The 19160-nt window shown below is 44.7% G+C and overlaps 1 protein-coding gene and 1 long non-coding RNA gene across 5 annotated transcripts in view; one reads left to right on the forward strand and one right to left on the reverse strand.

Moving 5' to 3' along the window:
• The window catches only part of Pacrg (PARK2 co-regulated), a 437183-nt gene that overhangs the window by 52674 nt on the left and 365349 nt on the right, over positions 1-19160 (reverse strand). The window lies entirely within an intron of this gene.
• Positions 534-19160, forward strand: part of A230009B12Rik (RIKEN cDNA A230009B12 gene) — a 36842-nt gene continuing 18215 nt past the window's right edge. Inside the window, exons 1-3 of one of the 3 annotated variants that reach the window (NR_077239.1) lie at positions 534-661; positions 15770-15892; positions 17425-18441. This is a non-coding gene — a long non-coding RNA (RIKEN cDNA A230009B12 gene). Of the gene's footprint in view, positions 662-15769; positions 15893-17424; positions 18442-19160 lie in introns of those variants that run through there. The other 2 variants (NR_077238.1, NR_077237.1) reach the window with 2 other exon arrangements.

Genomic DNA, 19160 nt, shown 5'->3' on the forward strand with positions numbered 1-19160 from the left:
GTCTGCACAGGACAGAGACAGAACTACAGGAACAGCTCAGGTGTGGCACTTCTTTGTGGCTGGAGTGACTCCAAGCCAGGTGTTTGTCACTTTCTCCCCTGTCGTAGTCTATCCTCACAACATCCAGGAAGGGATTGCTGAGGGACAGACAGACCCTGTAGTGATAGGGATGTTTGTTTAAGACAGAACTTACAGCTTCAGAACTTGAGTGGAATCAGGAATACAATACATGACCATGGTTCCTAGACGGTGGTTCCTGGGCCACGGTTACAGGGAGAGGCCAGACAAAGACAGGACTATGCCTGGTCTCACGGCTTAATGCATTTATTTAAATATATCTGGACTGTTTAAAAGACAACAGTGATAGAGATACAAACCCAGATCTACTTAATCACAATGCAGTGTTTCTTTTGGTAGAGCAAAAGGCACTTGCGCTCAGATGGAAAGAGTCACAAAACAAGGCCCATTTCATCTGCAGCATGTGATACATGAGGCAGACCCGTTTATTGTTGGTTCAGGTCCAGGCACACTCATTTGGACACAATTTTCTCCGTAGTATTTTGAGACATCATCATCTTTTCAAATAAAAGCAAAAGATTTTCTTTCTCCCCCTGCAGCCTGGAAACCGTCCTTGCTACAAGTGACACAACGCAATAACCCGGTAAGTACCATAAAGGTGCTCTGGTTTACACATATTTAATTTTTCCATGGTTACTTTATTAGCTGAGTCCATGGAGACTGAAACATATTGGATGAGCAACTCCAATTTCCCCTGTTTGTGAATGTTTGCTAAGTTCTGGGAAAACCTGCCCTGGTCTGATCACCCTTCTGTGTGTGCGGCACACATGCTGCCTCTCAGACTCTTTGGCCCTTTATTAGAAAAGACATCTCATATGACTGAGGAGAGATAATTGAGCCCTATAAATCAAGGGGAGAGTGCTACAGTGATTACAGCCTAGCAGGAGGCAAGTGTGGCACTTGCATGTGAAACTCACCAAAGAATGTGCAGAAACAGACAGAGCCAGCGCTGCCCCGTAAGTGATGTGCCTGTGTGCTGCACTCTGCACGAAGTAGTATTAATTGATAGAATCATGGGCTGAGATGTCTGCTGGCCATTAGCTTTGGGTACAACTCAACAGATGGTTATCATTTACCTAAATATGCTCTAAGGACGGGATTTCCACTCAAGCCGGCAGGTCCTGTATGGCAGGAGGAAAGATGTCTGTGTGAATTTACCTAAATCAACTTCCTGGTTTTTAATCTCACTTTTCTTTTGTTGTTGTTGTTATTGTTGCGTGGGTGGAAACAGCTGTAGATAAGGTGAATGGTAGGGTATTGTGTTTATTGAGCTCAGCTTTGACTATCATCATTACTAAGAAAGGAAGAGAAAGGAAGAGATAAAAGAAGGGTGGGTGGGGGAAGGAAGAGGACAGAGGGACACAGGCATGCAGGCGTGTTTTCCTCTCGGACAAGCCCACTTGGCGGTGACACCATTGGCTGTGAGGCAGAGCACACCCTCATCCATCCCTTCACTTCTCCCACCATGTGTGTTTGCACTGAACGGACGGTGGGAGGCCTGCAGGGGTTGCACTGGCTTGAGACCCAGATGCTTCTGTTCAGCTGACCACACGCGTCCGTCCTTTGAACTCCTGATGTGGTGGACCTCACCTCACCTTTCTCTCAGTCAACAATACAAAGTGACACACCCTCCTTGGCTCCAGCCACACCCACCTTGGCTCCAGCCACACTCCCCAGATCTAACTTCAAGGCTGCATCTCTTCTCAGACCTGGCCTCTCTGGTGACCCTGGCTCTACCCCTAGGTTCCTCCTTCAACCCTGACTAAAAAAGAGAAGAGTTCCTGAGCTGAGCCTGTGTGGAGCCAAGTGACTTGGTCACCTGTGGTGCTGGCCACATCATTACCATGAAGGACAGGATAAATGATTATAAGTTAATAGTCTCCCAAACCCCTATTCGTCTGCTGTGGAGTTGGAATAATTTGCTTTGAATTTTAACCTGTCATCCTTTCTAGTTTTCTTAATGTGTAAATCTATAAAGTCTTGAGGAAAAAGGTGATTTTTTAAAAATACATTAAGTAAACAGTTGGTTATTTTACTGATTTTAGGCCAGGGACAGTACATCGTAAAGGCATTAACTCTGAGCTACACTGTCACTTTCACCTGTTTTCTATGACTTAATGAAATTCACATGGTGTATAAAATCTTCTTTTTCTCTAAACTACATGCCTAAAAGCACCAAGCATCAGTTTTCTCTAAAATTTGTGGTAAGAATTGAAGTGAGATGGGACAATGTAGGCATCAAGTCGACTCAAGTAGACATCAAGTTGACTCAAGTTGCCTTTTGAAGGGATTTAAAAACGGCAAGAGAAACCCAATGCCTCTCTTTTCCTTTTTGAAGAAAAATTCTCTAAGATGGCAGGAGGAATCTCTCTGGAACACGAACACATCTGAGACACAGACCCTGGCAGGCTCTGGAGGGAACCTGCCTTCCTGTCCTTTCACCAAGGGCAAGAACTTTTACTCTCATCCCTCGCCAGATACATCCGCTTAGAGCCAGGACTTGAGACTGGGGCTCTGGCTGGCCATCTCCCTCCCACAAGTGCTACCCATGACTCTCTGTTTGGGGCCAGATTGGATGAAAGAGTTCTAGCTTTAGTAGCTTTTACACCTTCAGAAACTGTAGCCCCCACATGACTAGAGTTGACAACAGAGGATGTCCTACGGGAGGCTGGGGTGCCAGGCAAGCTCCTAATGTGTAAGCAAGGTACAGAAGGACCAGGGACACTGACAGTGAGACAGCTCCAGCATTTCTGACCCCACGCTGTAGTAGTAGACCCTAAACTTCAACACCTGAAGCTACACTCAATAGTGTAGGTTTCAAGGATGCCTTCAGGAGGATGGACATGGTGAGTTTGTGCTTGCAAAGAAACAAACTGTTCCCTTTTTTTTGTCTTTTCATTTTTTTCTTCTTAAAAATCCTTTCCCCACTCTGCAGCTTTCTCATTCTATGGGTTCCATTCTTAATGGCACTTCCTGACTCAGCTATCCCTTACATCTTCCTCCACCTCCTCCATGACACCACTCTTCAGTTTCACTCTCTGGTGACTAAGCAAGATCAGAGCTTCTGAGGAAAATTCTGAACTTCACTAAGCTGCTGGCTGCCCATGGTCTTGCAAGCACATCTTGCTTGTAACCTGGAAGTAAGTTTGTGCATGTGTGTGTGTGTATCTGTGTGTGTCTGGTCATGATGACAAAGATAAAGGCTATAAAAGAGGCAGAGGTTTAGTATGTGGGAATATCAAGAGATCCAACTTGAGTCTTTGATGCAGTTCTGGAAGAGCTCAGGGCTCCAGGCAGGATTCTGGGGAGATGTTATTTAATCAAACTTTGAAGTCTAGACCTAGAGTCTCTCAGAGAGGAAATTCCTGAAACCAAGTATAAGTGTAATGTTTAATACTGTCAACTTGACAGGATCCAGGATAACTGGGGAGAAAAAAAAATCTCTAGATGCCTGTGAGGGTAGTTTTGAGACAAAATTAACTGAGGTGGGAGGACCTCCCCAAAAGTGACCAGCAACATTCCATAGGCTGGCACTCGATTGAGTAAAACTAGGAAAGGAAGCTGAGTACCAGCACCCACATCTGCTTCCTAACGTGGACAGAAGGTGAGCAGCCACCTACCTACACTGACACCATGCTTTCCTTTTCATGAGGTGGCAGTCCCCTCAAAGAGTGAGCCAAAATAAAACCCTCCTCCTCTCTCTCTGCCTCTCTCTGCCTCTCTCTGCCTCTCTCTCTCTCTCTCTCTCTCTCTCTCTCTCTCTCTCTCTCTCTCTCTCTCTCTCTCTCTCCCACTCTTTCCTTCCTTCCTCCAATCCACTGCTTTTGTCAGGTCTTTTTGTCACAGGAAGGAGCAAAGGAACCAGTCACCAAGAGTCCAGGCAGGTACCTCTAGAGTACATAAACAACAAAACCACTGGACCAGTTATAACACACCAAAATGGAACTGTGAGATGGCTTAGCAGATAAAGGCATCTGCCACCAAGCCTGATGACCTGAGTTTGATCCTCAGAACCCACATAAATGGAAGGAGAGAAAGACTTCTGCAAGTTTTCTTCTGACCTCCACACACGCCCTGTGGCACAGACATGCCCACTCTGCATAAATAAATAGATGCAAAAATTAAAAACCAAGCATAATGTTGAAGGATGAGCTGGAACAACATGGGCAGGAAGGACTAACAAGGAAGGATGGCGATGGAGACAGAGAACAGCAAATGAATGGTTTAGGGAGATCTTCATCCAGGGACATTTTCTTGTGTCTTATTTTATAATACTGAGAAAAAAATAAGATGAATGAAGATAGAAATCAAGGGAGAGTCACTCAAAGCTCAAGAGTGACAGCTGTGTCATCCAGTTAAAGGTCACTTTTTGTCTAGACTGTCAGCAGGAAATGGTCAAAATACCCAGAGTGGCCAACAGCAGGAGGTTTGTTTGGGCTTCAGGGGCAGAGAGAATATATCAAATGATTTTCCCCCATCATTCTTGACTCTTTCTGGAGACTTATCTTAGTTAAATAGTCCAAATTTTGTTATGCCTTGGTATTCAATACTCCAGTCTTCCAAGTAACACTAAGTTATAAAGTCGATCAAAGCATAACCAACATTCCCCATAGATTCAGTCGAACTAAATCAAAACCCTACTCGTCTCTATTCAAGAACTGAGTTGTGAATTCTAGAATTGATTGAATTTAATGACTTGTTATTGAACATAAAACTCATTTGTTGAAACAAAGACTCTTTCATGCTCATATTATTCTATTGCAAACAAAATATCCATTGAATTAGCAAACCACTTCATTTAAGAAACAAAATGGACCTTTTTAAAAGATAAGAGATATGAAAATTTGACCATATATTTAATTGAAGAGTAAAATTAATTTTTATACAGCTGAGTACCATCAGTCATGTTCTTTATCAGCTAACTAAGAAGAAAATACATTTCAATTTGACATGGACTGTCTTCTGTAGTATGCCTTAGGAAATATTTTGTATTTAGTGATCAGCAAGTGGCCTCAGGAATTTTAGGTGCAGTTGAAATACACAAACAACACAGGAACAAATAACTCTTGCATATATAAAAACAAGCATCTTCTCCACGATAGAGAGTGTGGCCATGTTAGCTAGTAACTAAAAGCATTATCTGATGCATTGGCTGAGAATACTGAGCAAATCTTGCCCACTAGGTTCAACAGTCCATGGCGCTGGACGTCAGAGTTTCTGTAGAGGGAGAGTTTGCAAGAGAACCAGATGACAACAAGGTTGATTCATGACCTACTTCTGTCATCTGTAGCATTTGTGTCTCTTTTCATATGATCTCCTAGAAAATAGGAACGTAGCTTTCTAGAGAGTAATGGGGTGGCAGAGGACATCCCATTTCCTATTTTTAAACAGGAAGATTGTGCTTTGGATCATGTTACTGTTGGTCTTCAATTTTCATCAAAACTTGAATGTTTTTGTTTTGCGCAAGAAAAACAAAAAATAAGCAACAGCTAATTTATCTTCCCTCTTCATATTTACTCAACTGCATTGGTAAAAATGTTTGTGTAGAAAACACTGTCAAAAATTATGAAATAATTTATCTACTGCAAAAATACAGTGAATGCAAACTGTGATATACATAATCTCAGTGTAATTTTATGAAACAATGATATAGACAGAAATAATCTCAGACTAGAGAGCTAGAGGCTAAGCTCTCACCCCCTCTCAAAACAAACAATTCTATGAATTTTGGGTTGATGAAAGTTACTATGCTGACTAATTAAGGGGAAATCTACACTTATATCTAAGAAAATCTCTTGGATGCAATTCCTCCATCCTCCAAGGCCCTCTCTTAGAGGAAAGGCAAATGCATATTGGGGCTTTTCATCCTTTCTGCCTCCTCCTAATCCTTTCTCAGTCTCTAGAATAGATGTCCTGAATTGGCCATGGCCCTTCACTCATCTGAAGTGGGCAGAGACTCAGAATCCTGCATCACGCATCTGCCTGGCCAACCAGTCGGAGTGTGCAAAGGCAGCGGCAGTCACACAACTCCTTCTTTAATGCATTAGCAGGTTACTGACATAATGTTCCAGAAACCCTGGGCTCTAGTATACAACAGTGATAAAGTTTAGTCTCCTACGACAAACATGAGTTTCCAAAAGGGAAAGATGCGAGGCAGGCATAAACATGGAAAGACGATTTTTTTTAAAGCCCAGGTAGACTCAAACACAAATAGATGGTGGCCAGCTCAAAATGGCAAGGTGAGGTGGAGGCGAGGAAACACTGGAGGCTAGTAAACTAACTCTGGTGTGAAATACATTTGGGTTTGAGGGGAGGTAGGTATTCTTTAGCTGGTGGGAAAGGAGCGGCGGTTCTCTGGCATTGTTAAGCCTAGCATCCTCATGGTGCTCCATGTGGCAGGGCCCACTAGAGCACTAGCATTTCCTGCAACCATGGCGGCCCATGTGTGGATCCATCAACACGTGCAGATAGGTGACGATGAAAAAGTGCTCGAAGTTCAGCCATATAACAAGTGACCTTTGGAAATATCAGAAAGTCTGCAGGTTTCCCCAAAGCCCTTGTCTTATATGTGACATTCGACAATAATAAAACACCAAACTCAAGTATAAATCAGCATGCCAGGGGCAGAATTTAAATAGTTTAGGGCTCTTTGGAGGCTAGCAGAGAAGTTTTGAAAAATTAAAAATAAATCTCTATAATATAGATGTAAAACCTTTCAAAGGTGATGTCTTCCAGAAAAGCAGACAAGAGGCTCTGGCCAGCTGTGGAAGTTGAGGCATAGCAGTAGAGATTTTCTTCGCTGGGGGTTAGCTACCAAGACAGGCCAGCACTGTGAACAGGACAAGCTCTTCTCAAAGGAAGACCTGAGGAGGTGGGAGCAGGTACTTCATATCCTAGAATCAAAAGGGAGTCACCGTCTTGAGCTATAAGTCCCTTAGTCATAAGGAGCTCCTGCTAACCATCTATTTCAGGGCCATGGCTCTCCTCATGGGAGGCAGCTATGACAACGGGGAAGTCAAGAGGTTATTTTAAGGGTGGCCATGTCTTTTAAAGATGATACTCCATTTCATTAAAGGGGTTGGAGTTTATCCTGATCATTTTCAGGAGAAAACCTATTATGGACTGTGAGTGTTCTAGGCAAGCAGAATATTAGAGAACTATCTCTCATCCTTCCACCATGATGGAGAGTTCTGCCTGCCCTCCTTGCTGCTGTGAACAGCTTCCACCTTCTGGCAAACTCTAGTCACACCTTAACCAACAGACAATTCTTACTCCCTTTGGGGTTTCCCATTTGAGGAGTAGGCCTTTTTACATCTAAATGTAGCCATGGTGCTTCCATCTTAAAACCCCGACTAAACCCAACTCTACCAAGACACTTCCAGACTCCCTTCACAGCCAAGTCTCTCCCAAGAGTAGCCTGACTTCTGCTCTCATGTGTTTGTTTTCCCTGCACCAAGTTCCTGTTTCACCTCATTATCAAAGCTGCTAAGGATGATGGTCAGCCCACGGGGCATCTGTGGCCTCCATCTTCCTGCTCTTCTGAAAACTAGTGGCGATACTGTCTTTGTTTGCCACCCATAAGAATAAGCTTCTCTTATTAGTCTGGTCTCCTAAATCCCTGGCTGTCTCTTCAGTCTCCTTTGGGAGCTTTCTGATCTTTGAAATGAGCTGACACTCCCACCCTCCCTGGGGTGCTCCAGTCCTAAGTGAGCTTGACTGTCCCTGTTGCTGAGGCCACCTGCTCAGGTGAGGTGTTCTTTGTGCCTGTGAGTGGAGAGGGAGCCTGTGTGTCAGGAGACATGGGAGAGGTATGTGTCTTGATGACCTTGTTCCAGTCACTGAGGAGCCTCTTCTGTTCTTTAAGTTCCAATAGAAACCTGGGGCAGGTGTCTCTTCCTGTTATAACACCATGACTCCAACTTTCTGCTCTTATGTGTTGTGTTCTCTTAGGGATAAAATATTCCTGGAATGAATGGAACTGTGTTGTTGTCTTGAGTCACCAGTCTCTGGTCCCTCCCTCTTCAGCTTGGAGCCTTGAGGTGTGTGGAATGCCACCTGTATTTGCAGAGGTCGGCACTGAGGAGCTGGCACAGGTACAGGGCAAGAAAGTGGCCCATTTCATCGAGCATAAAAAGACGGTAATTCCATTTGGTCTAATTGGTTGCCTGGCCACTTCTACATGTACTGTAGATGAGTCACCCCAAGTCTAGCAAACAGGGAAAAGTTTGCTTTCAAACCCTGACTATGTGCCTAGCATTCTCTGGTGGGGTTGTATGTGATTAATCTAACAGGCCACAGTTTAGAAAGCTCATGGACTTATAACATTCTAGCCTGTAGATTCTGTTTATAGGCCATGTCTGGACAACTGCTAGTGGCTGCCTGGAGTTACATAGACAAGAGTTTTCTAGATATCCCAATTCTGAGCAAGAACTGTGGTTACTGGAACAGTATCTTTGGGAATTTACATGGCAGGGGGAAGTAGGGGGGGTCACCTGGTTCTTCTCTGTCCTATATGCCTGGAGCAGGAATCATGGTAGGAGAGAGAGGGCTTGATGCAGTTATTAATGTGCAGGGACCAATGATCTCATCCGAGTGCAAGCTGAAGTGGGTATGGCTGTGGAGAGAGAGTGACTATCTGCCATCTGTCTTCTCTCGACACCCCAATTTCTGGATAGCTATGGGACAGAGGAGAAGTAGGCATGCCCAGGTTCGGGAATGAAAGAGGGTAGAGAGGAGGAGATGCCAGGGAAAAGAAGGGTTACTGAATTGCCCAGATGGGCCTTGGTGCATCAAATTAGTTTGCCTCTTCCAGGAGTGCTAAGTGAAATCTTCCTTCCTTCCTTCCTCCCTCCCTCCCTCCCTCCCTCCCTTCCTCCCTCCCTTCCTTCCTTCCTCCCTTCTCCCCCCCCCCCCATGATGTTCTGGTCAAGTAGGACTGGTCCCATGGCTCTGAAGAGCATCGGAGCAGCCAGTGGCCTACATGGGCTCACCCACACCAGGGCAGGCTATAACATCACTGTTGAGAAGGGCAGTCGTCTCAGCCTGCAGTGCAGGCTTCCTTTCAGGGCTCCTTAGAGGGCCCTTCACTTTACCAAGGAGTCTGATGAGGATTGGCAGGAAGCTCTTCAAATGGCAAGGACTCCTCTTTGTCCTGAAAGCACTTAGAGGTATCTATAGTGTTGAGGGGGTTATGGGGGAAGGCGGGTGGAGGAGGGAAAGGAAATGGCAGGGAGTACTGTGGAGTGTGGGAGGGACCTAGTCCTTGCTGCTCCTTTGAAGCAACTATGTCCTGCTTCAGGGCACATCTAGGGCATCCACAGCCTGTGTTCCTTGGCAGGGCCTTCACATCTGCGGCTATACATCATAGGGCAAGTGGTCTCTCCCGGGCTACCTCCCCACCATGCTCACCACTGCTTTCCAAACACCTGCACTGAGGACTGCTTTTCCTGGGAGACCCGCCCACCACCTTGTTCTCCAGTCAGCTGTGCTGGCTGCAGCCCTCAGACCCCCTGCAAATCATTCTGACCAGGCTTTTTAAAGCCTTCTGGTCTCTTCTTCCCTTGTAGCAGTCTGGTGCACCCATGGCTGCCATCCTGCCTGTCTTCCTTGCTATACCTGCTCAGGTTTGTGGAGGTGAAAGCTGTTCTCACTTCTGCAGCCAAAGGCAGACACGGGAGGAGGCAAGGGGTCCACAAGCACTATGGCTAGTGGTGGCAAGGCTGGTACTCTAAGCATATCCCTCCGTCAGGAAAGGACACAGCCATGGAGAGATAGGATTGGTTGTTAAACAGTTTGGCCCAAAGGCTCCGTGTGGTAATTGTAAAGATTCAAACCTTTAGAGTTCCTTTGAAATGTGACATGTGACATAAATTGTGCATATGTAGACACAAATACTTGGCGGAGAGATGTTTGCTCAGGACATTCTGTCCCTGGGAAGGAAGCAGGAATTTGAAGAGCCCTTCCCGATGATACTACAGAGGACGCCAGTGACAGCAATGCCTCATCTGCTGCTTTTATTACTTATTCCCATACCCAGAGGCAAAGCACGGTGGAGTTTCACTACTGGGTCAGAACTGAATTAGGTTTGAAATTACAGAATGGAACCTTGAACGTGAAGATGACCTCTGCTGGCACCTGAAGAAGACTTGGAGAGTTTTACTGATAAAGATGCTGAGATCTAGGCACAGAGCCTGCTGACCCCCTTGAAGGGCTTTGGGTGTGTCCTCTCCTTTTCCTTCCTTCCTTCCTTCCTTCCTTCCTTCCTTCCTTCCTTCCTTCCTTCCTCCCTCCCTCCCTCCCTCCCTCCCTTCCTCCTTTCCTTCCTTCCTTCCTTCCTTCCTTCCTTCCTTCCTTCCTTCCTTCCTTCCTTCCTTCCTCCCTCCCTCCCTCCCTCCCTCCCTCCCTCCTCCCCTTCCTCCCTCCCTCCCTCCCTTCCTTCCTAATTCCTCACAGTAAAGGGGTTCTTCCAAGTCCATTTGTTAAGATTATGTGGGAAACAAGACAATAATAAATTCTAGAGACAATTAAAAAACAAAATAGCTAGCTGCTAATACACTAACAAAAGAGACAATGACAGAAAAGGCCTGCTGTTCTGGTTTGTAAAGTTCCATCTGTATCCTCTTTCTCATAGGCCAGTAGCTGATCTCTTCCATCCTAGTGATTTGGAACAGAGTCTTATATACTGAAGACCCAGGACTTGAGGCTGCTCTTCCTTTCTAGGCTCAGTTTCTATTGGATGACCTCAAAGAGGGAGACCAGTGAGTGCCAGTTGTGAGGGACCCCTGCCTATCTATACCTCTGTTGAACACTAGTTCACCTAACACTGAAAATGGACCATGGAAAGTCTTTTCTTACAAAGAATTTAATGGTTTACATGAAGAAGCCATGAAGTTGGCAGGAAGGGAATGACTCCAAAGGCAGCCCTGCTGTGCTCTCGCCCAGGCTGTGCCCTGTGGCCAATAGTTTGACCTAGCATGGTGGCCACACCCAAGACCGTTTGTGAGACTAGAAAAGTGCAGGTTGCAGGAATGCCTGGCTCTCTCCAGAGGACTGTCAACAACACATTTGTGATTGCATATAAGCAGCCGTGGAAGAGTACTTTCTCCGCAACGTTTTCTTCACTTCATCTTTTGATCTCAGCACATTCAGGCTGACAGGGGCAGTCTGGGAAACTTTATTTAACATGTGGACATCATCTCTAAGAATTCTGGCCTGATTCTTTCAGCACATACACTGACATGCTAGCTAATTGAAGTTCTGTGTAGTATACCAGGGTATTTTGTTTGTTTGTTTGTTTTTGTTGTTGTTGCTGTTTGTTTGTTTTTATTGACTTTTCAATTAACAGCATGTTCTATAACATAAGTTTAAAGGTAATTTAGCAGTTCATTCTCTTAGTCCCACTTATGACTCATCCAGGAGCAATGTTCCTTCACTTATGAATTTGGTGTTGTCTAAACTGTACCTGGCTATGGCCTCCTTACCCAGATGCAGCCTGTCTGGATTCTCAGACTCTGAGGCAGCCTGACACATTCTTGACCTGTTGATGAGAAATATTTCCTCAGCCACCACTGTAGTCTGCCTCTCCAGAAGGACAAGTGCAGTCTCTGCAGGACTCCTTGATGTCACTGGAGTGTAAGAGAGTGCAAATAAGAATTGTCTAGCGTGGCTGGGTGATGGCTGAACACGCTTTTAATCCCAGCCCTCGGGAGGCAGAGGCAGGCAGATCTCTGTGAGGTCAAGGCCAGCCAGGTCTACAGAGATAGTTCCTAGACAGCTCGGGCTACACACAGAGAAACCCTGACTTGAAAAACATAAGACCAACCAACCAACGAAACAGACAAAAGAATTGTCTAGGGATATAAAGAGAGTCACCTATTTGAAATCCATGATCACAGGTAAAAGTCATGGCTATGAGCTCCTGGCTCCCTTGCAGGCGTCTCCTTCCTGCTCCGCTGAATATTGGGTATCAGGATCCCTTTGATAGCAATTGCCCTCATTCATTTAAACTTTCTTTGGATGATCTCGGCAGCCAAAAGAACCATGCAAGTGGCTAGCTTTTTAGCCCCGGGATATCTCTAAGACAGACCGCACCTGGAGTATATCTGCTGTTGTTCACAGGCTGCTGCCATCTTGATGTTCTGCACGGAGCTTAAACCCAGCATGACTGAGATCCAAGTCACTGTATGCCCCCAAGGCACTGTTGTTTGTACATTTAGTGCTAGGTTGGTGACACCAATATGTACCTAGTCAAAGAGCCTACTAAGCCAATTTCAGAGGGTCAGAAAGCACATAAAGTGACAAGTTATAACTAACAAATTATCAATGGTAATAGCATACAAACTTAAAATCAAACTTAAAATGTATCAACATGGCAGCTTTAGATCCTTCCGATTTAATCCTGTCCTACTTAGCCCTGGTAAGTAGGGAGGGCTAAAAGCTACTCTCTCTTTTCCTGGTGGCAATACATTGACTCCAAAACCTGAGAGACTTATCTCTAATGTACACAGTGCTCTTGAATATTATACACCCTTCACTGAATTAAAGGGATTTTTGGAGCACACGGCAAGAAAAATATACCACAGGCAAATTAAAAAGGTTATTTACTGAACACATAGGTAGGATAATAGGGAAAATTTATAGACAGAACCAATTAAAACTGTGATAATCAGTCAAGACTACACAGCTTAGACTGGGAGGTGGCAGAGGGGGTGTCTATAAGTAGTCTTATTTGATGTTAGAGGCCACTGTTGAGGCAAGAGCTGCTACTTTCTTAGGCCAGAATTAAGGGTAGTGATATAAATGCCAAACTTTCCCATTAGAGCATAGAGCAAGACAAGATGTCAACCGTTGCCATGACTACTTAAAAGAGCTATTGATGTGGGACTTAAAAGAACTTATACCCTACAGAGGTAGAGGTTTCTGGGAGTTGCTGGTCAGAGGACACAACAGTTCAGACAGGAGGAGCGGATCCAAGGGATTTATTTTAACACACACATGGTGTCTATACTTGATAATACTTTATATTTTTAACAATTTGTAGTTGTATTTTCTTTTATGTGTTTGAGTCTTTTTGCTTGTATATATGTATGTATGTATGTATATATGTATGTATGCATGTATGCACACCATGTTCTTGTCTGGTGTTGTGGAAGCCAAAGAGGGCACCAATTCCCCTGGACCTGGAGCTACAGGGAGTTGTGAGCCACGTTGGAAAGGGAACCCAGATTTTCTACAAGAGAAACTACAGTGCTCTTAATTCTTGGTTGTCTCTGTAAAAATGCTGGTTAGGTGTGATATGTGAGTTGGGAACCAGCTGTGCTTCTGTGTCCTCTGTTTCCTCCCTTGGGGTATCCAGACACTGCTGCACCAGGCTGGGAGAATGAAGCAGAGTGCAGACCTAGTAGGTGTCAGTGGGATCCCTGTGGAGTTGGGGATGAGTGCAGGAGGTGGGGGGTTGGGGTAGGAGAGTGGGGGAAGAGGGGAGGAGGCTTTCTCTGAGGAAGGCCTTTTCTGAGGATTTTGGTATTGCAGTTCTTTTCAATAATACCAAATGAAACTGCTATATATGAGTCTTGGGGAATAGGAAAGAGTTTACAGAGCGACTATAAAAGCATTGGCTAGAGTTTAAAGTACCGTGAATGCCACATTTGGATGGAGGGCATTCCAAGAATCCCAGATCCTCATCACCGGGAGAGAGGAAGCTGAATTTGTAGGTTTGTCGAAGACTATGTGACATCCCTCAGGTATTAGATTGCTCCCTAGATCAGGCAGAGAAGAGGAAGTCCTGCCATTTTGCCCTGAGCTCAGAGGAGCTATCTGGACATGGTGGACTACCACCTTAGTTAGCAAGTACAACAATTGGGTGTACAATGTTTTCACAATATTTGGTCATACATACATAGAGATATATATTCAAAGATCACCTTGTACATAGTGAACAAACAGAAATTTATCTGTCAATAAAAATTATTCTTGAATTAGTATCAATTGTATTAAATAAAAGAGATTTAAAAAAGGAAAAAACCAGGGGAGCTATTGTGCTAATTTCAAATTTCATGTTTAGTAGAAAATATCAATCAAGCAAATTATTATAAATAAGAGACTCCAATATACAGAAGATGCATGTGATAGCTGTGTGAGTGGTTATTAGTAAGAAAATTCAGTGGGTGGAGGGGACATAAGAATGTAGTTTACAGCAGCAAATGAGGTGCAAGGCAGGAGTGAGCATAGGAGACGTGGAACATGACACATAGAATGTTAAACCTTTCCAAGGCGCTCAGGAAAAGCTAAGACTACAACAGCAACTCAACCTGCAGTGTCTACTGAGCCTTTTTAGGAAACCAGAAAGTCCAGTTTCCAAGAGAGGAGAAACATGAGAAAAAACACTTGTGTGAACAACCTGAAGAGTCCTGAATAGGATATCAGTGAGAGGGGACCTCCCCTGGGGTGCTGACGACCCCACTGCCCAGAGGGTAGGCACTAGTCACCTATATGCAGCTATTCTAAAATTAAAATCATCAAAAGTAAGACAAAACCCTCATTTCCTCAGTGAACTAGCCACGCCTACAGGCTGAGCATGGGAGGGGCCATTACTGCATTGGACCAGGTAACAGAATGTTCCTGTTGCTGCCGAAGGCCCTGCTGGACACTGTTCTACTAAATGCTGTGATGTTACTGTGAACTGCCAACAGATTCTTGACTCATATGAAGAAGGGGACGTCAGTGGGCGATTATCTTGATTTGTTTTTTTTTAAACCGGTATAGGAAGACAGGCCCACTGTGGGCGGCCCCACTTCCTGGCTGAGATTCTGGAGTGTATGAAAGGGAGAAGGCGAATGAGTACATTCTCTCATCCCTCTCGGCCTCTTGGCTGAAGATTCATTATGGGCAGCTGCTTCCTGCCCTGCTGCCTTCATGGCCCATACCTTACTCTGTGAGCCAGAATAGACCCTTCCTCCCTGAAGATGCTTTTGTCAGGATATGTTAGCACAGCAACAGGAAAAACAAACGCTGATGACAAAAAGGCAGATGTTAATGATCAGAGGTTTGATACTGGAAGAAAACCAGCAAAGCACAGAACTGAGACCAGAGTTAGACCCAAATAATGTAAAATTTAGTACATATCTTAATTTCTATTGCTATGATGAGATGCCATGGGCAAGGCAACTTATAAAATAAAGAGTTTATTGGGGCTCACACTTTCAGATGGTTAAAGTCCATGCCCATCCCGGTGGGAGCACAGCGACAGGAGGACAGGCATGGTGCTAGAGCAGTAGCCGAGAGGGCACAGCTAGAGACAATGACTACAAGGCAGGGAATGATAAATGGGAATGGCATGGGCTTTTCTGAAACCTCAAACCCCACCTCCTCCAACAAGGCCACATGTCCTAATCCTTCCCAAATAGTTCTAGCAACTGCGAAGCAAGCATTCAGACATGTGTGCTGGCCGTTCTCATACAAAGTGCCACAGGCTGGCACCTTGTCTCTTGCTCTCCACTTCCCTGCTGCTCTCTAAGCGCTTTCCCTCATCTGGGCATGCTCTAGTCTAGATTCTCCCTGGGCTTTTCCTGCCTGGGTCATACTCCAAACATTTCTCCAAGGAACACTAGTCCTTTTGTGGAGAAGATGGTACTTGGAGGCCAAAAATCCAGTTACTAGATGTGCTCACTGCTACTGCATTTTCTGACCCTAGGTTCTCTCGGGGCAGAGGCAAGACATGGACATAGTGATAGCCATGCTTATTTCTGTATGTGCATTACAAATCATGAGTGCACACCAGTACCCAGTATCCCCAGGTCCAGGCCAGCGTGACAAGGTTTGTTCTGATTTTCTGTCTTTCTGCATTCTAATGTGCCATATTTGATGCTCTTGCCTCCAGTGTGTTAATGTCCATCACAGAGTCATGCATGGTACTGCTTTCTTACCACACACATGCCCTCTGAAATCCCTCGCTATGTTACCACAGTGCTCTATACTACATGGAGATCCTGACTGCCAGCCCACCTGGTGGCTTTGGACTAATTGTTGGGGACCAGAACAGTGCATATACATGCCTTTCCCAGGTTTATGGCAGATATTTCCTTAGTTTTTGTAATTTTGGACCAAGCTTGGGAGGACTGCAAAGCCAAGATATTCAAGCATTTGAACTGCTTTACAAGGTATCTCTTCCAGGGGACATGAGGATGCTACCTCTCACTGCTGTAAGAAATATTATACAAGGATAACGTTTCTGTCGATCATTGTGCTACGTGCAATTGTGCTGAGAATCATAGCAAGTTTTCTCTTTTTACAAACATTAACACTGCTTTGATAGACCTCTGGAGTCTGTCCCCTTACTCTCTATGACAGTGTCTTTATCTTGGGGAAGTACATCTGAAACCAAGAATGGATGTTTTCATTGAACCAGTGCTACAGATGAACACAGGCTTCTGGAACATTCCTGTGAAATGTGTGGCAGTTGGTAATTTGCACATGAACATTAAAGAATCACCACACTGCCTGGAGGAGAATTTCAAACTCTGTCAGAAAAAGGTCAATTCTAACTGTTGCTGTCATATGGCCATGTTGAGCCAAGGGAATTTAAAAGAACTGGATCAGTCTCTGGTTAGAACCTATCTTATAGGACCAGGAGGGAAAAAATTAGCATCCTTAAAGAGGACTCCAGTGGAGTGAGGGAGACGTTTATTAAGTCACTCTTACTCAAAGGGAGACATTTTCACATTTTATGAAACTTTGGATCCCTTTAAGGTCTGATTAAATGGGGCATAAAACTTCCCGGGCCTGGGAGACCTGCCCTGGGATGGATTACTTCTCTTCCCATGTGGCTAGTCCAGGATCCAGATAGTTGATGTTCATGTTCATTTAATATTCCTTTGTCATTATAATAAGGGGAAATTCTTATTTTTTCTTTCAGAAATTTAAGGTTGTATCAAGAGCACAAGCCAATTACTTTATTCATAGTGCAAGGAGGAACACACACACACACACACACACACACACTGATTGAGAGGCCCCAACTCAACTCACAACTGGGATCTGGACACTTGATGGCTGTTTAAAGTGTAGTAGCCAGTGTCCTCTCTCCAACATGTCCCTGTGGCATACACGGTCCACCTTAGGAAGGGTTCAAGCCTCCCTGATCAGGACAGGTAAGTCCTCAGCAAGTGCTCTGCCCTTCCTGGGGGTCTCTCATATTTCCAGCGGGTTGTCTTTTCTTCATATTCAAGAGTGACTGAAGACTCCTGTGTCATGGGCACTGTGTTCCGTTCTTGAAGGGCACTGTCCATTGTACCATAGACAAAACATTGGCACAAAGCTCTCTCAAATTCTTGTGTGGTTCGCTTGCAGGTACTTTGAAAGGTCTGTATTCCGCCACAGGTGTATTCCACTAAAGCAGGACAGATTCCACACCATGTGTGCATGCTCTGCTCTTCTGGGTCTGTTTGCTGCCTCTCCGACTGCTCTGGTATCTTCAATGAGATCTTAAAACTACATGGAAGATTGAGCTGTGACACCAATGACCTCAGCGAGCATGGCTGCCGTGATGGTGGTCCTATGGGGAACATTTGCCAACAACTGAGTGACTCAGGCCTGGCTGCAGAGCCAAGGTCCTCCAATAGGCATGTGGGCTGGATGCCAGAGGAGACTTCGCTCAGGGACATGGCACATTTCTCATGGAATGGATTGCTGATTTCAACCAGCCACCTCAGCCCTGCTAACTGCTGACTTCTGACTTTCTCTAAATGAGAAACGTGAAGGCGTGTTTGTATGTTTTAGACAGGAGGGACAGTTGTGAGCATTTTTTCCATGGCTAACTTGCAACTCAGTCCTTCCTTTGCTTTGGGTTGCTTCATATCGAATGATGGCTTGAATGTGCTGGAGCCTTACTTAGGTTAGCGTACATTTATTCACACATAATGAAAAAGATCAATGTGAAGGAAATGAAGGGACACAGTATGGTCATTATACCTTTCATAATAAACACTGTGCGGCCAGCGTCTCATTTTGTGCTGTTTGCTTCCGTGAAATTAGCTAATCCCTGGAGCACAGCCTTATCAATATTAACAATTATTGGTTGTTTGTATCATTCCATTTCTACTTCATAGCTAGCCTCCCCTTTTAGTTTTTCTTATTATAGACTGAGGAATTGATTAATGAAACATAAAATGTGGAGTCAGCTCACAGCTACTTGAAACCATATCCACCTAAGTCTGTCTTTGGACCTCTTTGGTGAGGCAACTGTCATGTTAACCTGGTTAGATGGACTGCAGCTGCTCCTTGTGCAGGCTGTGGAGAGGTTTGGGTGATAAGAGGCTCCATTTCAGGGTCATTTGTCATGTTTCTTGATAAAGGCTAACAATAGTGCACTGTGGACTTCCCTGCTCTCTCCACCCAGCCCTCGTCGTAGACAGGGGAATGTGTCAGAGAAGTGAACCCGGTATTGTTTCATCCTTATTTAGTAAGTGAGTCGAGCTATGGATGGCTTGAGCCCTGCTTCTATTTGCAGCTACGTGTAGAGCCAACTTGCCTGTCCTGGCCTGGTGGATCTCCTTTTAGAGTGCAGGGGAATGCAGGACAGATTAGGAGAACGACCTCCGTCTCACTGCTGGACAGACTTTCTACTTGACAATCTGGCATTAGGCACTGGCTAGATATTTTTGGGAAGGGGCATGTGTTGCTTCTCTATCTCTTGTCAGTGAAGTGACACCGATTCTAGGAGAAGCTAACTCATGTGCTCTGAGGGGGTTATTTATAATATTTAGACCCATGACATCTGTGTAGAGAACTGTACCTTTTCCCAATATTGTTCACATTTTCTCCTACACAAAGAAAACATGATTTGGGGAATTATGAACAGTGTTTTAGCATTTCTTTTTGGGAGGCACTACATTAAAATTCTAAGAAGCCACACCCAAAACATCGAAGTCCCAACTAGGTCTATCACCTTTAAGCCAACCAGCATACTAGAAATAGTTAAATGAAGTATGTGCTTGCTTATGTGTCAGGAGTTTTTTTGACAAAATTGATGAATCCATACTGGTTTCACCTCCTTTTTGGACCACACCTTATCAGGTTGCAAGAAG

This window comes from Mus musculus, chromosome 17, assembly GCF_000001635.26.
Source record: "Mus musculus strain C57BL/6J chromosome 17, GRCm38.p6 C57BL/6J".
Taxonomy (NCBI): domain Eukaryota; kingdom Metazoa; phylum Chordata; class Mammalia; order Rodentia; family Muridae; genus Mus; species Mus musculus.